Below are 22,656 nucleotides of genomic sequence, written 5' to 3'. Positions count from 1 at the left end.
AATCCTGGGTTGGGAAAATCCCCTGAAAGAGGGAATGGCAACCTGCTCCAGTATTCTTGCCTGAAAAATCCCATGGACAGAGGAGCCTGGTGGGCTACAGTCCATGGAGTCGCAAAGAATAAAACAAGACAGCATGCACACATACCACCTCTACTCCAACTTATACAATATTTTACGCTAAATCAATTGTTGTTCAATTACATTCATTCAAAGGAGAAACTTTATATTACTATGATAAATGGAATATAACTATTATGTGCTGAAATAGAAGTAAAGTATACACATATGACATTTTATCAACTTAAAATTAATTTTAACACCTCTGAAATTGAGATGTATCTTAGAATTAATGGCATCTTACAATTATAATTGGCAACATCATATTTTAGTAGCACATAAAATAATGATGTGTTTTACTTATAAGTGATGTATTAGATTTGATGAAATATGTAGATTCTATAAAAACAATGTTACTGAACTTTTAAAAATGAAAAGTAAAAGTGACAAATGAAAAACAGAATAAATCAAACTGACTTATAAAATGCGTGGTTGGGGATTTCCCTGGTGGTCCAGGGGCTAAAACTCTGCACTTCCAATGCAGGGAGCGCAGGGCTCCATCCATGGTCAGAGAACTAGATCCCACGTGCCACAACTAAGAGTTTGCATGCCACAACTAAAGATCCCTGCATGCCACAACAAAAACTAAAGATCTCACGTGCTGCAACTAAAACCCAGCACAGCTAACAAATAAATAAAATGTATGGTTGAATATAAGTTTCTTGTTGATTATAATGGAACTTTGGATCAAACTAACTAGAAATCCAGTTAGGATTTCTAGTTAGGATTTCAGACAAAAATAACGATCCACATCAATAAGACAAACCTGTTAGTTTCTATATTAACCCACTAACTTGCATTAGGACATGGCTTATGTGCATGCTTGCGTGCTAAGTTGCTTCGGTAGTGTCTGCCTCTTTGCAACCCTATGGACTGTAGCCTGCCAGGTTTCTCCATCCATGGGATTCTCCAGGCAAAAATACTGGAGTGGTTGCCATGCTCTTCTCCAGGGGATCTTCCTGACCCAGGATTGAACCTGCGTCTCTTATGTCTCCTGCATTGGCAGGTGGATTCTTTACCGCGAGTACCACCTAGGAAGACCAAGGATGTGGTTAAGACAGCTCAAAAATATTCAACTATTTAATCTGCTACATTTAAGTCTACATATACATACTCAGCAACTTTAGGAAGAGATATTTCAACATATCACTTAGTAAAACACAGAGGTACTTGTAAAATTCAGTATGTGGGAGTCCTTTCCTCTTGGTTGTCTATGCTTCTAATGGGCACTGCTGAGGGTTCCATTATTGAGGGCTTGGAACACTTATGATTATGCCTGAGCACTGCACCCCTGATTTATGAGGTCTAAGTAAGCTTGATTCCCAGGACAGTACTACATTTGTCTCATCCTAAGCAATATTCTCTGTGAAATTACAGGTTTTATGCATGCATTCCCTTCTGCAAAATATATATGAATGTAAAAACAAGACTGTCAAAAGACATTTGTCTGAGTATCACCTAAAAATTACTGTGTATCACACTTTGGGCAACACTCATCTCGATGGAACACCAAGTAGAAAGGACTCAGTGGAAATGGGGACAGTTGGGTTACAGCTAGAACCAGGTGGGTCAGGTGGGGCGAAGAAGGCAATCAGGAGGCAAAAGTCCTGCAGGAACTGTCCAGGACCTAGACCTCTGGAGAAGGCCCTGGAGTAGGGAGGTGCTACCTTTAGAAGACAACAGCATTCATTTTTCCATTTCTCTGTTCATTCATTGAAATATCTACCATGTGCCAGGCACTGTGCTGGGTTCTGGAAAGAAAGAGTTGAAAGAGGTCAAACAGTTCACAGTGTAGAAAGGAAATGAACAGCAGTGATTACAGCTGGGTTTCAAAATATTAGGGTGGGTGTAGACAAAGAGTCCAATGAAAAAAAGTATTGGAACAGGGCATTTAACTCAATGTGGACTGCCCAGGGAAGTCTTCCAGAAGGAGTGATGCTTGAATTGAGTCTTGAGGTGTAAGTGAAAGTTGCTGAAATCCTCCAGATGCCAAATGATGGAAGGATACCCCCATCTCAGGGAACAGCATGGTCAAAGTTCAGCAGTTTGTTAAGAAAGCATGATCTGTCACCCACAAATGAGAGATGTTAATATAATTGGAAAAGAGAAAGTGAATATCAGAGGATGGTAGAGAAAGAAGCTGAAAATGGTAGGAAATCTCAAGCTGGATGTGAAGGATACTGAACTTGACCTTGAAGTTCACAGAGACCTGAAGGATTTTAAGCCAGAAATGGCTGGATTATATGTGTGTTTTGTGTGTTGACTGATGTTGAGGAAAAGTAAATTCTGTATTAAAACATAACCTGAAGGCCTTAGCCAGAGTGCTAGACAGTCAGCACGTAGAGATCTGTATCATGTAAAAAACTGAAGTATGATCAGGACACAGGACTGTGGGCTGCTGAAAGGGCGTGAAAGGGCAAATGATTAGCACTGCGGATGTGAGGTGCTGAAGGAGTCCCACATAGGCAGGAGAAAATCTCCCAGGTGAGAATAAGAGTTTGTGAAGAAAGGAAGAGGAAGAGCCAGTGCTAACTTTCACAGTGAGCCTAGAGGGCTGGCTGAACCTCCAGCAGATGACAGCGACAGGGAAGGCTAGAGAGTGCTGGAGGCATTCCCTCTGTATATCCTGAGATAACCCATTGTGTCAACTTTTATTTATACATCTACATTTTATTTATATATTTCTTTTTTTAAAAAAAGTGTTTATTGTGGAAACACTTCAAACATTTACATAATCGAATAGCACAATGAACCCCATGTATCCATCACCCAACTCTAGCAATTATCAGCCCACAGTAGCCTTATTTCCTCTGGATTATTTTGAAGCAAATCCCAGACATCATACCTTTTTAAAACAATGATCTTTATCCTTAACCCAAACCTGTGTCAGAATCATAGGATATGACGAACTTTGTACTGTGGCTAATTAAAAAATACTGAAAATTCACAAATACAGAAGCAAAGTCTACTCTCTAGTAAAGAGAAATTAATAATAAGACAATATGAACATGATGTTATTTAGAGAAAGGGGTATTTAGAGAATAAACCTCAGTTATTTAGAGAAAGGGGTAAAACAGAATAATTTAGAAATAATGCTCATCTGGTAAGCAAAGATACTAGTAAAATCCTACAACCTGAATTAAACTAATGAGGTTAAATATATGAGCAGTGTTCTTGCCTGGAGAATCCCAGGGACGGGGGAGCCTGGTGGGCTGCCGTCTATGGGGTTGAACAGAGTCGGACACGACTGAAGCGACTTAGCACCATATAAGCAGGAAACAGAAGAAAATTGGTTTGAAAATGTGTGTACTAAAGCACCAAAGAAATAAGCTATTAAATAGGAAAAGCAGAAAGACCTGGGCTGACGGTGGGATAGGGAAACAGATTAAGTGTAAGTTGGAATATAGCGTAGCTCATTTAAAAGAGATCCCAATTAATTCCTTCATGCAATAATTACTGAGCGCCTGCCACGTGCAGGGCACCATCATGTCTCTGGAATGTCACCGGCCTTTAGTAAACCATCTTCGCTGCTTAGAGGAGGTAACAAGTGGCCTTTAGTAAACCATCTTCGCTGCTTAGAGGAGGTAACAAGTGACCTGAGGGCAAGCAGCTGCGTGTACCTGATTCTGCCTGAACCTCATCCAGATTCTTTATTAAACACCTGGCTTCTTGAGAAATAGAGGCAACTGGAAGGGGTTCAAAGGAGTGGAAAAGAAAAAGAGGAAGAGGTTGGCTTTAACAGAAGGATCAAAGGAACGAAATATTGGGAACTTGGCTAAGCTGGGGGCTCAGGGTAAAAAATGAGCTATCTGAGGCATGTAAAGAGTGAAGTTACATAAGAAATATTGAGGTGGTGCAGAGGGCATAATGGAGAGCCTCGGACAGAGGAAGAGAGGGAAAGGCAGCTGCCAGGGGCAGGATAAGGCACTCAGGAGGCCCAGGGCTACAGACAGCACATTCTGACATCAAGTGGGACTCTGTCCAATGGTTACAGAACGTGGGCACTATTTTTAACCTTTCAACTTTAGAAAAGAAAGTGTTCTGAATCACTGCTAACCCTGATGAGCAGCATGGGAAGGGAGAGGAAAAAGTATTTTCTCTCAAACGTAATTCATAGATAAGTTCTAATGCTTCTCACTCCCATGATGGTTTCTCCAGTCAGCAAAAGTCTTACCGGGGATGGCAGAGCAACAGAGTATTAGTTCTCTGGTTAATGTTTTACCTTTTCACTTTAGGTCTTAGTGACCTTATTTTGGCAACTTTTTTGGTTCTTGATCAGTTTCTTTCATTCAGACTCTGGGTCCTTATTTTGTGGAAGGAATTACTTTTTTTTTTAAATTTTAAAATACATCATAAATACAAATCAGGGTCTACAAGCCTTTATGTAGAGTTTAAAGAACGATGATGTGAACACCAGCATTTCCCATCTCTCCAGTTAAAGTCAGATCCTTCTTTGAGGCCCTCTGGGTATCACACCTTGATCACTTTTCTTCCTCTGTATCTTCTTTCTATTCCTCAACATTATCCTAAAAGTTAGCTTAACCTCTTCCTTAACATTTTACAATAGGGTACGATCCAGAGCTTAGCTAAACTACTCCAAGCTATTGCTGCCTCAGCATTCAATGTTTTGGCTAAGAGGCCTGTGACGGGGGTCCGGTGGGCTTAAACTGATGCCAGCCCCTCATGTCATCAAGCACATGCCCTGAATAACAGCCTGCAGACTCACAGCAAATGTGCACTCCTGATATAACTCCCCAGCAGCCAGTGATACATTGTCTTTCACCTCCCAGGGCTTTCCCCTTGTGCACCCCTTAGATAAGACCCCCAGAAGCTTACCAAAAAAGTGAAAGCAAAGTTGCTCAGTCATATCCAACTCTTTGCAACCCCGTGAACTGTAGCCTATGGGGTTCCTCCATCCATGGAATTTTCCAGGCAAGAGTACTGGAGTGAGTTGCTGTTTCCTTCTCTAGAGGATCTTTCTGACCCAGGGATTGAACCTAGGTCTCCAGCATTACCAAAACCCTGCTCTTTTTGGTTCCAAATACGGCTTATTACTGTCATCATATCTCTGGTTGTATCATGGTCTCACGGTGGGCTCTTCCGCACTCTCAGGACAGCACTGCTGAAGGCCAAACAAACTCAATTATTTCCACAGAGGACAGAAAAATTAAAAATATAATTGAGTTCATGACATTGGCTACTCAAGTTGCTTAGACAAGTAGGTGGATGAACCTTAAGTAGCACATCACTACACTGAAGTTGGAGATGTACTTTATTCTTCCCTGTGGACAGTGTTCTGGAAGAAACTCTCATTCAGTACCCCTCAGAAATGCCATTGGCGATTCCACATATCTGGGGGCAGGGACTTCCTGCCCCAGCCCTGCAGAAGCATCCGTTGGGCAGCAGGCCTGGTGCAAGGAAGTGGCACAATGAACTGCATTTCCCTTTTCCTTCTGACCCCTTTCCTGAGGCTGGAGTCACCCGTGCGTGGTCCTCCCTGATCACACTAAAGCTCACCAAACACTTGGCCACTGCCCAAAAGTTTTGCCTCTGCACCGAATCTCAGTCCCCTCACATCCAAACTCGTGGAACTGGACCAACAGGGGTTTGTCAGGCTCTGGACCACCTCTGCTGGCAGCCCCAACCCCCTCCCTTCCTCCCAGCACCACATCAGCAAGGTTTTACTGTTTTTGGTGACTTGGCTAAACAGGCCAGGGGGTTCATCCTATATGACCTTTCCTATGTTCTTTAGCAATTCTGATTGAGGCCAGGGTGATTATGAATTTTAAATAAGTGAAAGGATCAAAGCTGATGAAGACAAGATGCAGGCAGTTTTAAACTTTCTGATTTTTTTTCCCCCACCTCCCTAAGAACAGCTTAAAGAGGCATGAAGTCATGAAGTAAGGGATCTGGAAACTTCTACTCAGCAATTTATACTAGGTTTTTACAAATATAAGACATTCCATTAAGGCTAGGTAACACTCTGGTATTTCTAAAATCCTGTGAAATTGGTGTATCTCAGTGGAGACATAGGGTATTAGAAACTGATGTCTGAAAATTATTGCTATAATATCTAAAATTCCCTCTTCTCTCTCTTTTTAATTCCAAGAAGTCCAAGATCTTATGGGCAGAATATATGGCTTTTAGCAAAAGCTGGCTCTTGAGGTTTGAATTGGCTCAGGCTCGTTCTTCTCTGTTTTTAGATCCTCTCTAGTCATTCATTCAATAACAAACATTTACTAAACATCTAGTAAATAAGTGTCAGGTACAGTGCTAAACTCTGGAATTTCTAAGAAAAATCCTGACATTGGTACCTCCTTTGGAGGGTGGGCAGTTTGAAGAGCTAATAGAGAAAGAGATGCAGATAAAGAAAGAAAAGCAGTAGTGTTCTAGGTGTGCCAATGGGAGCATTCTCAGGAGCCAATGGGGGCAGCATGGGGACAGTTATTAATTCAGGGAGAGAGAGAAGTAGGAATTGGGTGAGGTGGATGGTTTGTTTTGCAAGAGGCTAGTCAAGGCTATGGTTTTTCCTGTGGTCATGTATGGATGTGAGAGTTGGACTGTGAAGAAGGCTGAGCGCCGAAGAATTGATGCTTTTGAACTGTGGTGTTGGAGAAGACTCTTGAGAGTCCCTTGGAGTGCAAGGAGATCCAACCAGTCCATTCTGAAAGAGATCAGCCCTGGGATTTCTTTGGAAGGAATGATGCTAAAGCTGAAACTCCAGTACTTTGGCCACCTCATGCGAAGAGTTGACTCATTGGAAAAGACTCTGAGGCTGGGAGGGATTGGGGGCAGGAGGAGAAGGGGACGACAGAGGATGAGATGGCTGGATGGCATCATTGACTCGATGGACGTGAGTCTCAGTGAACTCCGGGAGTTGGTGGTGGACAGGAAGGCCTGGCGTGCTGCGATTCATGGGGTTGCAAAGAGTCGGACACGACTGAGTGACTGATCTGATCTGATCTGATCTTAGGGAAGCCATGAAGACCTTGAACTGAATTATGAATTACACTCTCAGTGCACATCAGAGTCTGAACAAACTTTTGATCAACTCTTTTTCAGAAGCCCAAGAAGCTGACCTTGTCCAAATTCACACGGGTGGGACAGGATTTGTTAACGTGTAACACTTGCTGTTTCCCTTCCATTCCATTCCTTCTTCCCCCCTTTTTGCAGCCGGCTGTGAAGGGCCACTTTTGCTGGACCACACTTGTACCCAGAGGTGAAGACGAAGCTGCTTCTTCGTTGGTATTTACAGTTCAGTGAGACCACTTGCTTTTTTAATTCCTAGGTGTTTGGTTTATATAGATTGGGTGTTGGGTTTAAATAATTCATTTGGGGGTGGGCGTTGGTCCTATCCACTTTCTCTTTCTCTTCTTCAGTTTCATCTCAAAATTGGAAGGCAAGATATGAGTCTGTGAGTCCCTGGCTCCACCAGCTCTAGCTGGAGCCTGTGGTGTGGTGTTTCACCTTTCTGCATCCAGTCCCAAGTGTTTCTTTGGTGATACCTCTCTCTGCTCTGCGGACACAAGATTCTGGTGGAAAGACCACCACCTGACTTTCACACTCAGTGGAGCCGTTCACTGGTACGAGGTGGCCTGAAGCCAGCTGCCTTTCTCTTCTGCTCCTCCACCCCTTCAGCTCAGCCTGGGGGCCAGAGTGCTTCTCCCCCCAGCTATTGGAGAAGTACGTTCTTCTGCAGGTGAGCTAATGGGTTTCCGTGTTGTGCTTTATGGATCTCTGCATTTGCAGGGACATTGTGTGGGGGCAGGGCAGTATGGTGGCACTTGCCATGAGGGGACAAGAAGAAGAGATAGCCATGAGCTGAAAAAAGAAGATAGCAGCGAGGGGAATTCTCTAGAATTTTGGAAGCTGAATTGCCTCTGTCGGGGAGTAGCTGATGCACCTGAAAACTATTTGCAAGACTTTACTGCCCTAGTAAAATTAGTACTGAAATGCCTGGAATCTCTTCAAGAGATTGTGATGTTCACTTAATGTTCCTCTTCTGGCAGAAAAAAGGTGAACTCGGTTATTCATGTGATTAGGCATCAGTTGTGTAAAATGATGTATGTAGGCTAATTCCTATTGACCCTTCAGAGAGAGAAATCACATATTGTTATTCAAGTAGCGCATGTAATTTTATCTCTTTTTACAAGCCCAAATCAAATAGATTACTTCCCTGAGCTATGAACAACTTGAAATGCACATAGATCTTCTAGGTTAAAGTGCAAGAGGATAAGGACTTGCATTTGAAAGAGCAAAGTCTGTAATTTGGTGCCACAAAGATTCTGTTAAATGGCTATAGAGAAGACAGGCAGATTCCAAAACTGTAAAAATTTTTAAGGAGAAATAAAAGATAACAGGGTTTCCCTCGTGGCTCAGTGGATATGAATCTGCCTGACAATGCAGGAGACATGGCATGGTTCCATCCCTGACCCTGGAAGATTCCACATGCTGTGAAGCAACTAAGCCTGTGTGTCAGGATTGAGCTTGTGCTCTAGAGCCCAGGAGCCGGAACTACTGAAGCCCGTGTGCCTTGGAGCCTATGCTCCGCAACAAGAGAAGCCACTGCCATGAGAAGCCTGTGAACAGCAACTAGAGAGTAGCCCCCTTTCACCATAACTAGAGAAAAGTCTGCACAGCAACAAAGACCAGCATAGTTAAGTTTAATCGCTCAGTCGTGTCTGGTTCTTTGCTACCCCATGGACTGCAGAACACCAGGCTTCCCTGTCCTTCCCTGTCTATCCCTGTCCATCACCAACTCCTGGAGCTTGCTCAAACTCCTGTCCATCACGTCAGCGATGCTATCCAACTATCTCATCCTCTGTCGTCCCCTTCTCCTCCCTCCTTCAATCTTTCCCAGCATCAGGGTCTTTTCCAAGGAGTCAGTTCTTTGCATCAGGTGGCTAAAGTATTGGAGTTTCAGCTTCAGAATCAGTCCTTCTGATGAATATTCAGGACTGATTTCCTTTAGGATGGACTGGTTGGATCTCCTTGCAGTCCAAGGGACTCTCAAGAGTCTTCTCCAACACCACAGTTCAAAAGCATCAGCTCTTCGGTGCTCAGCTTTCTTTATAGTCCAACTCTCACATCCATAAATGACTACTGGGAAAACCATAGCTTTGACTATACAGACCTTTGCTGGCAAAGAATGTTTCTGCTTTTTAATATGCTTAAATATGCTTAAAGACCCGGCACAGCCATAAATAAATAAATAAATAAATAAATAATTTTAAAAAAGATAACATGGGGTTGTCATGGGAAAAAACATTTTATATTTACTTACTTAAGCAGTCTTCTTGAAGGTAGAAATATTGGCTTAGCTAAAAAGTTCGTTTGGCTTTTTCTATAACATATTATTGAAAAACCTGAATGAATCTTTTGGTCAACCCAATACTTCTCAAAACCATTACCGTGACTCCCCTGCCCAGGCCACTATTGTATCGCCTCTACTCTGGATTACTGAAATAGCTGCCTGTTGAATCCCCCTGCTTCACCTCTGACCCTCACAGTTCACTCGCCTCTCAACCAAAATTATTTTTTAAAGATCATCTTTTAAAGCTTACAGTTCTCCACGAGCTTGTCACTGTCCACAGGATAAAATTCAAGCTTCTTACCCCAGAGACTCCTCAGGCTTTCTCAACAGAGACAGTATGTGGAGGACAGGAAGAGCAGGACAAGTCTTCTTGTGTGTGTCCATCCACAGCAGTGCACGAAGTTTGGCATCCCTGGTCCTGCCCACAAAAGCTAACAGTGCTGTCCTCGACTCTGTATTTTGCATCCAAATCACCAGCTGCATATCCTCACACACCATCTAGGCAGGGGAAGGAGGGTGGCATCACCCCCAGCTGAAAATCCCCACTAGGCTACCTGATCTGGCGCCTGCCTACCTCCAACCTCAGGATCTCCGCATGGGCTCTTTTCTCTGCCTGGACTGTTCCACTCCCAGACTAGCCATGTTTGGCTCCTTTTCCACATTTATGTCTTATTTTAAAATGTCACCTCCTCAGAAATATCATCCCTGGGTCACCTCTTCTAAAATAGCAGTACAGAGTCACTCTCACTATGTATACTTATCACGATACACACTTTTCTCCTTTGTTTACTTATTTATTGTCTGTCTCCCCTCTCTAGAATGTAAGTTCCATGAGAACAGTCTGTTTTGTTTGCTGCTATACCCCCAGAGCCCGGGGATAAATTTTTATAAATATTTGTGGATTGAATAATAGATGCCATAAGGTTATTTTTCATTTAACCACATACATAATACATACTGGGAAGAAGCAGAAAAGCATTATCAAACTCATTTTTTAGATAAAGTACCAAGACACTAAAAATAACAAATCTCACACTGAATATTAGTGATGGAGGGAGGAACAAAACCAGAAATGCCATTGCCGCCTTATTAAGTCACAGTGGATTATTCAGGACATGGTGATCTGTTAGACAGGTCACAATGAAAGACATATAACATAGAGTTGTTGGTGTTGTTTAGTCATTTAGTCATGTCTGACTCTTTTGTGACCCCTTGACTGTAGCCCACCTAGCTCTTCTGTCCATGGGATTTCCCAGGGGAGAATACTAGAGTGAGTTGCCATTTCCTTCTCCAGGGGATCTTCCCAACCCAGGGATAGAACCTGTGCCTCCTGCATTGGCAGGCGGATTCTTTATCACTGAGCCACTAAGGAAGCCCCTGTAACATACAGAGACATACATAATTAATAAATTCTCTTGTTTCCACCACTTTGAGGCTAAATGTCCATTGTGGCTACTACTATATGTATATTAACTGGATTTCATTTTACTTTACAAGCTATTATACCTTTTCAAATCTAGCCTCAATAATTTAGATTCACCCTTTGGAGAAGGAGATGAAAAAGGAAATGTTTTATTATTCTCTGTGAAACAAGTCTGAAAACCCATCTCTCATCTGATTCTGCTGCTGCTGCTGCTGCTAAGTTGCTTCAGTCGTGTCCGACTCTGTGCGACCCCATAGACGGCAGCCCACCAGGCTCCCCCGTCCCTGGGGTTCTCCAGGCAAGAACACTGGAGTGGGTTGCCATTTTCTTCTCCAATGCATGAAAGTGAAAAGTGAAAGTGAAGTCTCTCAGTCATGTCCAACTCTTAGCGACCCCGAGGACTGCAGCCCACCAGGCTCCTCCATCCATAGGATTTTCCAGGCAAGAGTACTGGAGTGGGGTGCCATTGCCTTCTCCGCATCTGATTCTAGTAGCTGACAAAACTGATCCACGAACAAGGCATCACATGCGACATAGCAAACACGTGGCAACTGGGTTCTCTCTCCACTCCTGCATCACAGCAGGTACAGCTCACAATCTTAGTACCTCCTCTTGCTGAGCACCCATTCCATATGGGACTCTCAACCGAGTGTGTCTGGCAGCAACTAGCAATGAACTGGAGTTGACATACAAGTTAAACATCTATTTGCCAGCCCTAGAAGAGTGAAAGAGTAAATCTTTCCAGATCAATCTGAGTGTGAATACCACATTTGCTCTCTGTCATGTGTGAGATCTTGGTTACTCACTCTCTTTCTGTTGGTCTCATAATATCAAACTTGTAGGGTTGTTGGGGAAAATTACAAATAATGGCAGTAAAGTGTTTATCACCATGCTTGTTGCAATTAGAATTTGCTAAATAGTAGCATAGAACTGTGGTGAGGAGAAGGCTTTGTTTAACCCCCAAGAACAGAGAGGAGATATTATCTTGGAAGGCAGGAGGTGGTGCAGGTAACTGGAAACAGTAGATTGAGACTGAGTGTTGGACTAGATGAGTGGTTCCTAAACAAATTGTACATAGGCCCCAGCTCAGATCTACAGGTCGGAAACTCGGGATGGATCCCAGCATTGTGTGTGTTAACAAGCCTTGCTGATGCATGCTCTCTCTAGTTTGGGAAGCACTGCAGTAGGGAGAGGGAAGGCAGAGGATGGATAGATGTGGTAAAGTCAGACAAGAAGCATGTGTGCTCACCTGGTGATTAATCAGAGAGGAAACAAGAAGTGCCTCCCCTAAAAGAAGATGTGGCCATGAGTACGCCCCACCCTAGCAGCCGCTTCCACAGGCAGGATAGCAGTTTGCTATAACCAAGGACAGACTCGGAGCTCACCGAGAGAGAATGGGTTTGTAGTACAAAGCAAAGGAATAGCTTCCCAAATGCGGCCCAGATGCAGGGAGACCACAGACTGGAAACTGAAGGCTCCTTCTCTGAGCAGAGGAAGGTGGCCCTTGTTCTTGGTGGTTTCAAGTGAAGCTTTGACTGAAGGCAAACAGCTGATCTAGACACTTCCTCAGGCTCCCCCAGCTTGGTAATTTCATGAAAGAATTGCATCTGACAAGCTCAAGGTGCCTGGGGCCAGTGGGAAGGAGGGGGCATCAAAGATGTGTCAAGAGATCCAACTCCATGGGGATTTCTCTGCTCCACCTGCTCAACCTAGACCATTGCATTCCCCCATTCCAACTCTTTCTGCCAGTATACAGACACAGAAGTATGTCTGCTGCTAAGTCGCTTCAGTCATGTCCGACTCTATGTGACCCCATAGATGGAAGCCTACCAGGCTCCCCCATCCCTGGGATTCTCCAGGCAAGAACACTGGAGTGGGTTGCCATTTCCTTCTCCAATGCATGAAAGTGAAAAGTGAAAGTGAAGTCGCTCAGTCATGTCTGACTCTGCACTTCCAACTTTCCTGTTCTTCCCACAACCACGTGTATGAGTATTACTGTCTTTCCCAGGAGGCAGACCATGGACCTGAGGCTCAGATACATAAAGGAACTAGCCCAGAGTCTCACAGCTACTTTAAGTGGCCGAGGGTAGATCCTAAACACCAGTGTCCTGACAGAGGTGGTGTTAATCCACCGCTAGAAGATTGGCTACAGGGGTGACCTACCCTTATTTGGGTTAAAAATGACAGCTCTCAATTCCCAGCCAATGCACGTGCTGTGATTTGTGTTTCCAATGGAATGTTTCTGCTGCTGCTGCTATTTATCATCACCTTTCTAAGCTGGTGGAAGGAATGTTTTCAATTTAACATTGTGTCCTACACACAGCCCCATTGCAGGTATGGCAACCCTGATCTTAAATGGACAGCAGTGAATGATTAAAACTCTGAGAGTGGCACTAACCATGTTCTTAAAGACAGCAGTGGGAATGTGTTAGGAGATTTTACTGAAAGTTAGTAATTGGTTATTACTGAACCACTTATAATATGTGGCTTCTAATAACAACAACAACAAAAATCCATTAAAAATGCTGTTTAAACTTGCTTTTGGATAGACCACCTTTATTGAGATTCTAAGGTGGTTACCCTTGGACTGCAAGAAGATCCAACCAGTCCATTCTGAAGGATATCAGCCCTGGGTTTTCTTTGGAAGGAATGATGCTAAAGCTGAAACTCCAGGACTTTGGCCACTTCATGCGAAGAGTTGACTCATTGGAAAAGATTCTGATGCTGGGAGGGATTGGGGGCAGGAGGAAAAGGGGACGACAGAGGATAAGATGGCTAGATGGCATCACTGACTCGATGGACATGCGTTTGAGTGAACTCCGGGAGTTGGTGATGGACAGGGAGCCTGGTGTGCTGCGATTCACGGGGTCGCAGAGTCGGACACAACTGAGTGACTGAACTGAACTGAACTGAAGGTGGTTACCATTGTTCTTCACGCATATGGACTATCTTTGTGTGCATGCGTGGTTAAGTTGTTTCAGTCGTGTCCAACTGTTTGACACCCTACAGACTGTAGCCCGGCAGGCTCCTCTGTCCATGGGATTCTCCAGGCAAGAATACTGAAGTGCACTGCCATGACCTCCTCTAGGGGATCTTCCCTACCCAGGGATCAAACCCACGTCTCTTATGTCTCCTGCATTGGCAGGCAGGTTCTTTGCCACTAGCACCACTTGGGAAGCCCATGGATTATCCTTATACCATAGGGAAACAACCAAATATTCATATCTCTGAACACAAAATAGGTGGAAGTGAGTTTGATTTAAGAAAAACTTCTGAGCAATGAGCCTGGTTAATAATTAGGAATGGATTTTCTAGGGACTTGGGCATTCTTTCTTGAAGGAGGGTGGGGAGAAGGGGGTGAAGTAACAGGGATTCTAAAGTTGTGCTAAAGAGCTGGTTTCTGCTCTCAAAACTCATTTCCTCCTCTGCAAGGAACAATATAGTTTCCTAAGTCATAGAGAAAATAATGAAAAATAATATTTATGGAGTCTCTACTGGATTCCAAGATTCCTCTAATTTATTTATGATCTGTGATTTTGTTTTTAATTATCTGAAGTCTTAGGATCACATAATTTATACATTTTTGTTGATTGTATATCTCCTTTAATGTTTCTAACAAGTTGGCCAAAGCACCATTGCCAATCACATATGATAATTCTACAGTTATATGTGTTTTGGAATAGCAATTTAAAAGACAGTCCTGAATTATAACTTTAGTTTGACTTAGTAAAGAATTCAAAAGCAAAGTTTGCCACTATAGCTCATGAAACTAAATTTTAAAAGCATGTGACCTTGTGTGTGTACTAAGTCAATTCAGTCACGTCTGACTCTTTGTGACCCTATGGACTGTAGCCTGCCAGGCTCCTCTATCCATGAGATTCTCCAAGAAAGATTACTGGAGTAGGTTGCCATGCCCTCCTCCAGGGGAACTTCCCAACTAAGAGATTGAACCCACATCTCTTATGCCTCCTGCATTGGCAGGTGGGTTCTTTACCTGCCACCTGGGAAGCCCATGTGACCTTGCTTGCTTGCTTCCTTGCTGAGTTGCTTCAGTCATGTCTGACTCTGTGCAACCCCATAGACAGCAGCCCCCAGGCTCCCCCGTCCCTGGGATTCTCCAGGCAAGAACACTGGAGTGGGTTGCCATTTCCTTCTCCAATGCATGAAAGTGAAAAATGAAAGTGAAGTCGCTCAGTCGTGTTCGACCCTCAGCGACCCCATGGACTGCAGCCTTCCAGGCTCCTCCGTCCATGGGATTTTCCAGGCAAGAGGAGTGGGGTGCCATTGCCTTCTCCGCATGTGACCTTACAGATCGCCTATGAAATATGAAAAGAATTAAATATTCTTTATATGCTTTATACATGAACTGCACTAAAATGCCTTTCATTGAATAAAAGGCAACATTTTAGATACAGGGGATTTTAATTAAATTGGTAATAGTTAAGACCAAAAAGATAGAGTGGACATTACCAGCTTACCTTCAGCCCTTGCCTTTAGCAGGCTAATGAATATAACGTGAAACACAGGTGAGTCTTGCTGTTCTATGACACAGTGAAGGGATATCCTCCATATTTAAATATATTAATGTAATCAGTTATATAAACTTAAATGTAAAACCAGTTTCCTATAGGTTTTGAGATGGCATTCACCATCTCTATGAAGAGCTGAACACTACTCATCAAGTCCCGTCATGTCTTTAGAAGGGGACAACAGAGATAGTACTTGCTGGACTAGCATTAGTATCAAAATTCAAAAAGCTGATCATATTAATTTAACCATGAGTCAGTCTATATAAATCAGGACTATCCAAAATAAATATCCTACCAGATATTCATGATTGGAACGCTGCTATATGAGGTCTATTTAAATGTGGTACACATAAAAAAGCTCATGAGACATTTCTGTTTTGTAATAAACAAGGCAATGCACAACTATTACTCATTAGTAGCTTTTGGGGGATAAACTATTAAGTCTGCCCTTTCTGCCATCTTTTTAATGCCCGTGAAGATCATTTTTGTTCCACGAATGTACTTCTTGGGATTCTCCATATACCCCATCAGTGTCTCCTCTCCCCAAGAGATGCCTTTGTTTCTGTTGGAATCTGTGTAAGAAAATCCAGGGGCCTGACCTGTCTTTTGCCCAAAAAGACCATGGAGATTTGGCTCAATCTTGTGCCTGCCTCCCTTATCCATGGTATGGCACTGGACACACTTCTGAATAAAAATCTTGTCCTTTTCAACATTATCCATGTTTAGATTGTTCTCTTTTCACAATGGCCTGCTCTCCAAGTCCAAGGACATGCAGGTCTGAGCCTATGTCCTGGTAGGTTCCTCTAATTCTGATGACGTTGTTAATTATTTACTCTCTTTAGAAATAAGGAAACCAAGGTTCAGACTGGCTGTGTAACTTGCTTAAGGTTATGGAATAAATGGAGGGAATGGAAAATTTAACCCAGATCTGATCAGTTCCAGCTCCAATGGATCTTTCCATTTTACTGGAAAGTCCCTCACAGAAATGCCCTGTTTAATGGTGAGGAAACCGAGGCACAGGTAAAATAAATCGCTCAAGAGATCTCCTCTAGTTGATGTGTGATTGAGGGTCAATATGTGAAATGTTCAGGAAGCCACATCTTTTTTCCTTTTAACACTTTGATTTAGCTTATAAAAGATCACAGTATGTTACTTTTAGAGATTTTCCAGCTTTGGGGATTAGACTTTGTTTTTCTTGGCAGTGTTCATATTTGAAAGCAGTATATTCGACACTGCTTTCTGGATTTAACTTGAAACAAATGAAGTAAAATTATACTCACACTCCCTGCTCTCTTCCAAATTATGAACTCAAAATTTAACTTTCTGCTCAGGACATCAGCTTTTGGGCAAGCTATAATTCTCACTTTGCCCAGCCATCACAAGTGAGAAAAGAGGAACTCTTGCACTAACAGATCCCTGTTGATAAAACAAACCTTTTTTTCATGGACGTTCTGTCTTTAGAAAACAAGTAGATAGAGCACTTGTTAGTTAATAATAAAACAAATTCTTCAGTGACTACTCAGATGAATGAATATTTTTTAGAGGCATGGGGTATGTAAGGAATTTTAATCCAGCCTCCGGGTTCACTCCCCCACACAACAACTGTAGAGAAACCACTGGCCTCTGAATGATGAATGGCCTCAGACTCAACCAGGAGGGAAGACAAGCCCAATCCTATCATTTGGCATCACTCTTTTTAAAAATTCCTGGTGGACTTCTATTTTGGCTGTAGCTGACGAATGGGCTCAGTTAAAGAGCTTTGCATACATTGTAAAATGACCATCAAGTGTTTCTCCTTTTATGCCATCCCGTCTCTTTTCACCCTATCCACAAAATCCCAACCCCAATCCCCAAATACATCTCAGCCTCTCACAGACACACTTCTATTAGCACATCTCTAGCTGTTAAAAAGTTCTATTCATTAATTTCAAATTAATATCTTAGGGGGCTCCAGGCCATGGGAGAAAAGAAATCAGGAAACTGAATTAGTAAATGACAGAGCAGTAAGCACCTTAAATGAGACTTCTTGCAGCTCTTTGCCTGTGGATGACACAGAATTTCTGAGCTTAGAAAAGCTCTTTTCTCTGCAGGTGGTACTGTGGGGATACCGGAGATGCGGTTCCACGATCATAGATCACAGTCTTATCCATTTGTTTTAGTCTCTACTGCAATACTCCACACAGGCATCCCCACCCCCGCCCGTGCTCTGTGCAGTCAAATCCTACTTGCTAATCAGCCAGGCTGAATGAAGGGTTAAGGCTGCAGCCTTCCATGCCAGCAGACGCTGCAAACATTTCACGTTCACTTTCTACAGTCAACCCTGTAGCTCCATCTCCTGTAAAGCCTTCAGCATTTGCAGAAGTATTATTTCCTCTCACCTCTGTCTGGCTTAGACTTGCAGCTGACCAGGTTCTATAGCTTAGAAGTCCAAACTCACCCCTGCAGGGTCTTACCTAGAGTCTGTCCCTCCTCCCCTGCTTGGTCCTGGAAAGCCTCAGGGCCTCCTGTAACCTTGATGCCGCCTCCCCACTGGAAGTTGAAAGCATCCTCCTTGGCTGCATTACTGCACATTTTCCTAGTAAGCTGGTTTTTTTTTTTTTCCCTTCAGCTCAAACTTCTTCAAACAACACCATTTCTATTGACCCTGAATTTCTCTAGCCCTCTGTAAGGGCATTTCCAACTGGGTAGGCCAGAAGAGAGACTGTAGAGGGCAAATTGGGGAAAGAAGGTTTGGAAACTCACCTGCACAGCTGCGAGGAGAGGAGCAGACACAGGATGGGGCTGCCTGCAAACTTCCCAGGGACCATCTGCAGCCAAATCTCTTGGCCTTAAAGCGACAGGGCGCTTTTCACCATATAAGGAAAACAGTTTCACTTGTCTGCTTTGGGACCTGTTTGGGCAAAGCAGCTCCTTCGCTGGACATTGCGGAGGCTTAAACCAACTGGGAAAATCTGGAGCCTGTCAGTTCAAGAGGATCTGTACATAGTAGGCAGCTTGAAAACTGCTGGATAAGGTACACAAATGGTATTTGGCAGGCCATTTTGAAGACTGGAAAACCCTTTACCTGGGGCTTGCGCCCTACAGAAAGGGTTTACCTTGACTGGGAAGTCTGCCTCAGTGACAGGAAAAGGGCTCTGCTCCTATTTCAAGTTTGGCTTCCTGGAAACAAACGAATGATCTTGCTCATCTCAAAAAGAAGAGGCAGTTGCTCCTCGCTTCCTTCAACACTCAGAAGAGGACAGCAAAGTAGCGGGGCTTGTGGTTGGAGATTTTGGTTGTTTAAGATACTTTAGCAGTGCTTCCCTCAAAACGAGGGAAATGGAGATGATTTTGTTATTTCAGCTCACCTGGCAGAGGCCCTTCCTAAATAGACACACATACATACAGATCTTGACCAAGGACACCTCCACTCATGAGCACCCCTTTCAGGCCCCCTTGGCTGAAGCCCACAGCTGAAGTCTGAGGAACGCTTTTATCTTAACCGGAAGGCATAAGAATGTGTCTTAGCAAGAGCAAACATTTTCTGTGTGGTACAGAAAATGTTTGAGGTGTATTAAAAGAAATTATAAAATGTTAGATTCTGAGGAAAAAAGTGGAGCTTAATTTAGTTATCACTTGGATGGTCACACATTTTTCTCTTTTTTCCTTCCTTTTTGCTTAATATATTTAATTAATTATTACTTTTTAATTGAAGTATAGTTGATTTACAGTATTATGTTGGTTTGAGGTATAAAACATATAAGATATATGTATGTGTGTGTGTGTGTGTGTTTATGTGGAGGGGGAAATGGCAACCCATTCCAATATCCTTGCCTGGGAAATCCCATGGACAAAGGAGCCTGGCGGGCTCCATGGGGTCACAAGAGTTGAACACAATTTAGCGACTAAACCACAATATATATATCTGTATGTATATACATACAGATGTATATGTATGTGTGTGTGTGTGTGTTAGGTGCTCAGTCGTGTCTGACTCTTTGTAACCCCATGGACTGTAGCCCACCAGCCTCCTCTCTGTCCGTGGAGTTCTCCCGGCAAGAATACTGGAGTGGGTTGCCATGCCCTTTTCCAGGGATTGAACCTGGGTCTCCCACATTGCAAGCAGCAGATTCTTTACTGTCTGAGTCACCAGGGAAGCTCATATATGTGTGTGTGTATATATATATATTCTTTTTCCTTATAGGTTTTTACAAAATACTGACTTTAGTTCCCTGTGCTATACAGTAGGTCCTCATTGGTTTTATATATATTAGTGAGTATATGTTAATCTCATCCTCCACTTTGGTAACCATAAGTTTGTTTTCTATGTCTGTGAGTCTGCTTCTGTTTTGTATATAAGTGCACTTGTATCATTACATACCCCCACCTCCCCAACACACACGCTTTTTCTTCACTGAAACTAAATATTGTTTCTTTATTGCCAGCTGACTATGCCTAATACTTGGTATCTGTATCATAGATTTTGGATTAAAAAATATATATGTAATTTGGCCCTGGATTCTATAGTCTCATGCTGCTGCTGCTGCTAAGTCACTTCAGTCGTGTCCGACTCTGTGTGACCCCACAGAAGGCAGCCCACCAGGCTCCGCCGTCCGTGGGATTCTCCAGGCAAGAACACTGGAGTCGGTTGCCATTTCCTTCTCCAATGCATGAAAGTGAAAAGTGAAAGTGAAGTCATTCAGTCCTGTCCAAATCTTCAAGACCCCATGGACTGCAGCCTACCAGGTTCCTCCGTCCATGGGATTTTCCAGGCAAGAGTACTGGAGTGGGGTGCCATTGCCTTCTCATACTACCTTCATATTTCACTTTCTTCCATAGATTTCGAGTCTTTAAGGACAAAGGTCACTTCATATCCTTCCATACTCTGCTTAATACCTAGCATGGAACAAGCATAGAGCAGGCGGGGAAATACTTGTTGGATTAAATCAGTTGAATAGGACCCAGGGTTTTATATAATGTCTACCTAGTTTTATGAATAAAATGTGTTTTTATAAGATTATTGTTGTTAAATAAAGCCATGATTTCTTTTCTTGGCTTTTATATCAACTAGTATTTGTTTTCCATGCCATCACATTTTCTTCAAGGGGAAAGGTTAAAGGAATTTCTTTGAAAGTAATCATTGTGATAAACTCTTTGACCTAGCAATCTATTCTTAGAAAATTAATCTAAGGAAATAATTAAACAGAAGCAAAACATCTGATAAGTAGAGATGTTCATTATATTGCTGTCTGCAATAGCAAAAGCAAGAGATGACCTGAAGACTCCAAAGTCATTTACCTTGATACATCAATAACAATAGTTCACATTTAATGATTGCTTACCACGTACCAGGCACTGTTCTAAGCACTTTAAGAAAATTAATTCGTTTAATCATGACAAACCCATGTGGTTGGAGTTGTCATCAACCCCATTTTACAGACCAGAAAACTAAGGCACAGATGTTAATAAGCTTACATTTGAATTGAGGTGCTTTGGCACTAGCATTTAGACTAGCATCATCCTAAACTCAAGGAGGGCACGGTAATCCAATCCAGTGTTCCTGCCTGGAGAATCCCATGGACAGAGGAGCCTGGCAGGCTACAGGGCATGGTATCACGAAGAGTCAGACACGACTGAAGTGACTGAGAACACACGCACTCATCCTATGCTCTCATCAGGACTCATTGAGCATAATAGGCATCGAGGATAGACAGAGTAATAAAATTAATCAAATGGCCTTCACATAGTCATTAAAAATAATAATTATGAAAGCTCTATACAAACTTGGAAACATGCTTATGATATAAAGTTAACTGAAGCAGAAGATAAAATACCTATGATTGTAACTAGTGTTAACTGTCTCTAAGAAATGGATGGCCTTATGCAAAAGAGAAAACAGTTATATAATAGTTTTGGACTATGATATGATTTCTCTAAAATTGTCTTAAATGTTATTTATGGTTTTCATTTTTAAATTGATAAGAATTAATACTTGCTGCAAATACATTGACCTTGGCATTCTTTTGTCTCTAAGCCCATCTAAATGATGCTATCAGCCTAGATTAGTGAGTGTCAAGAGGTTCTTTTGGTGGTGCTATTATCCCAGGAGAGCTCTCTGCCAGCCGAGTGATTCACCACACTTGGGGAAGGGACCTGTATGTCGCATCCCCACACTACTGTTCAGTCACCCTTGAATTGACTGTACATCATATTTTTCAATGTCCATTTTCACCTAGTGTCTTATGATTTGTGGACCTGCCCTGGTGGCTCAGTGGTAAAGAATCTGCCTGCCAATGCAGGAGATATGGGTTCGATCCTTGGTTGGGGAGATCCTCTGGAGAAGGAAATGGCAACCCGCTCCAGTATTCTTGCCTGGAGAATCCCATGGATGGAGGAACCTGGCGGGCTACAGTTCATGAGGTCTCAAAAGAGTCGAAACGACCTAGCAACTAAACAACAACAAGGATAAAGCTTTATGTGATAGTGTTGTTCAGGAAAGAAGTATAACCTACATTTTTCCTTATGTAGGAAGGCTTCCAGTGAGGGATTCTAAATCTGATAATATTTATCAGTAAACAAACAGATATGTCTTAGAAGATGGGCTTATTCTAGGATTAAAGAGGGCAACTTGGTGTAAATTAACCAGCAATTAAGATATTATATGTATTGCTTGAAGCCGTTGAGGGTTGTATGAAATGAATATATTTATACCTTATAAGGTGCTGCAAAATCAAACAAGTTAAGCTCTAAAAAACAAACTGAAAACTTGCTTCAGGAGGCATTAATATTTTTATAGTTTTGACCCGGTAATCATACTTTCTTTTCTAAAATTGAAAGTGAAACTCTCATTTGTGTCTGACTTTTTGGACCCAATGGACTATACAGTCCATGGAATTCTTCAGGACAGAGTACTGGAGTGGGTAACCTTTCTCTTCTTCAAGGGATCTTCCCTAGAAGATCTTAGGGATCGAACCCAGCTCTCCTGCATTGCAGGCGGATTCTTTACCAGCTGAGTCACAAGGGAACCCAAGAATACTGGAGTGGGTAGCCTATCCCTTCTCCAGGGATCTTCCCAACCCAGGAATCGAACCAAGGGTCTCCTGTACTGCAGGCACGTTCTTTACCAACTGAGCTATCAGGGAAGCCCTTTCTGAAATTAAGTCAGAGATATTCTCTCATGGGAGAAGGGAAAAGAAAGGGGGAGGAGGGACTTCTCTGGTGGTCTAGTGGCTAAGACTCCGAGCTCCCAAAGCAGGTGGCCCGGGTTTGATCCCTGATTAGGGTACTAGATCACA

At 42.8% G+C, this 22,656-nt stretch overlaps 1 protein-coding gene and 1 pseudogene across 1 annotated transcript in view; both read right to left on the bottom strand.

Moving 5' to 3' along the window:
- The window catches only part of SCHIP1 (schwannomin interacting protein 1), a 179,388-nt gene extending 161,171 nt beyond the window's left edge, over positions 1–18,217 (bottom strand). Inside the window, exon 1 of the mRNA XM_086392224.1 lies at positions 18,125–18,217. The gene's annotated coding sequence lies outside the window, so the exon portion shown is untranslated. The remainder of the gene's footprint in view (positions 1–18,124) is intronic.
- LOC147379418 (cytochrome c pseudogene) lies at positions 15,605–16,122 on the bottom strand (annotated as a pseudogene).
- Positions 18,218–22,656: the final 4,439 nt, after the last annotated feature.

This window comes from Bos grunniens, chromosome 1 (genome assembly GCF_055505025.1).
Source record: "Bos grunniens cultivar Pamir isolate PY7600 chromosome 1, Bosgru_T2T1.0, whole genome shotgun sequence".
Classification (NCBI taxonomy): Eukaryota; Metazoa; Chordata; class Mammalia; order Artiodactyla; family Bovidae; genus Bos; species Bos grunniens.
Note: the sequence above shows the minus strand (reverse complement) of the source record. Positions and strands in the feature narration are given on the sequence as shown.